Here is a 2,154-nt window from a genome sequence, read left to right on the forward strand (position 1 = left end):
TTATTCCACACCGACAGGTGTCAACAGAAAATGAGCTAAATTCCCGGGCAGAGGATTTTTCCCAAAGATACCTGAAAAAGAGTGTAAAGAGTGTAAAAATAAAAAAATTACACCCCTATTTATCCGCTTAATTAACGATGGAAGAGTGTAATTAAAAGAGTGTAATTTTCAAAAAAAAAGTGGAAGGAGGTACTCAGGATTGATCCTACCATCTTCCCTCTCTCAAACATGTTAGTTTCACCTTGTGCGTTAACCCTTGCACCAACTGATACTATCCTTATATGTTTCAATTTGGGTTATATTGGTAATTGTGTAATTTCTTATCAGTCCACCATAAATTAGACTAATTGCAAAGAATGTAAAAAGAGTGGAGAAAAGAGTGTAAGAAAACAGTGTGTTTTTTACAAATTACACTGTTACATTCTCTTCCCCGATAAATAGGAGAGAAATACGCATTACAACCCAATCCCCGCTAATTAAGGGCGGACTAAGGGTGAAACATCGACCCGGGTTCTGTTCATACGCTTGCAGCTTAAAACTATTGTCAATGAAGAACAGGTTCGGATAGTCTTCAAAACCAGCAGAACTTTTGGCTGTGAACAATCGCTCAAATAAGTCTTTTGCCTTCTGCCGAATGCATTAAGAATTTAATTCCATACGTGCTCATTTTGTAGATTTGAAATTTGGAGTAAAAGAATTCCCACTAAATTTTTAAGCCCTTCTTTTATAAATGGTGTAAGTTCCTGTCTTTTCAGTGTCTGGGAAAACTCAATTGGCGTCGCAGTGAATAGTGATAAAATTACTAATCAGGAAACTTAGTCCAGAAAATTAGTAATCCAGGTAACTGCTCTTCAACAGCGTGATTTAGCTTGTTCGCCACACGTCTAATGGTTTCTTCGGGTATTTCTGAGTAAGTAATTTCAAATTGGAAAATTCCATTGCTGCCAGCATAGGTGCAGTCAAACGCAAACTGATCCAAAGTTACATGCTGTGAGAGCGGTTACAAAATTGGCCAAATTTTCTATTCGGTAAAATTTTGCAGGAATATTCCGTTGGCGAATGTTTCGTCCTTTAAACTTGCGAGCAAGTTTCTGAAATGCATGACTTCACCTTCTGGTTTGGCAAATTTTGTGTTGCTTATGTTGGGTTATGGATTTTGGCAAGCGGAATAAAAAGCATTTTCAACTAAGTAGAAAAAATATTTTCTCAAATTGAGAGAATAACAAAAATGATATTTTACAGTAGAATTCAGAGATTTACAGGATAGACCTCATTTCTCAGAGAAATCATCTGTATATATACTCTTTATCAGTACGAGAAAGTCAAGATACCAACCCAGTCTTATCACCATGATTTACAGTGGGGGCGGCAAAGGTTACCCTATATCGTTTGCTTCTAAAAATTTCCAAGAAATCAGTCACAATGGATACTATAAATAGTATGCATAAACAATTTTTTAAGAATTTGCTTTCACATTTCCGGTGGTATTATAATCATTCAAAACATGCTGGGAAGATTTTACATTAAATAATTTTGTTTTGGTAATAGTTATCTATATTCAACAGTTTGAACCGATTTTTGACTCTTAACACCATTAATTGACGATTCATTTATATTAGTTTTGTGACTAGAATTAATTTTGCTCTTTTCTTTATAATCTGGTAAGTTAATCTTTCTTTCTATTGGTTCCAACTAATTTCAAGACTATAGCTTGATCGATTTTCTGACAGCCCCTTTCAGAATTGAGCTGATTGCGTAGACTTTTTGCCATCAAAATTCTGAATGTTTCCACCTTCGATACGGGTAAGGATATTGTGAAGATGTCGGCTGCCATTTTGTCCGTAGTGAATTGAAATAGTACCATCTTCAGTGTTGTCCTTAATGAAGTAATATTTTGTCTTCATGCGTTTGATTCCCTTGAGCATGACTGAGTTTTGGCGCAATTTGATACAAATCCGGTTGTCCTCTCCAATTGCTACTGGATGTTTCTGTTGATTGAGGAAATGTTCCAGACGTGGTTTCATTTGCAATGCTTCGTGAAGTGCTGCTGCCAACCCCTGTTATTCTCCTTCTGAAGAAAAAGCAACTGTGGCCTGCTTCCTGACACCCCAGCTGAATGCTGCGCCATGTCCGTTGATCTTGAAGTAAAAACCG

The sequence above is a fragment of the Convolutriloba macropyga genome, chromosome 1 (genome assembly GCF_964194025.1).
Source record: "Convolutriloba macropyga chromosome 1, txConMacr16.3, whole genome shotgun sequence".
Lineage (NCBI taxonomy): Eukaryota > Metazoa > Xenacoelomorpha > Acoela > Convolutidae > Convolutriloba > Convolutriloba macropyga.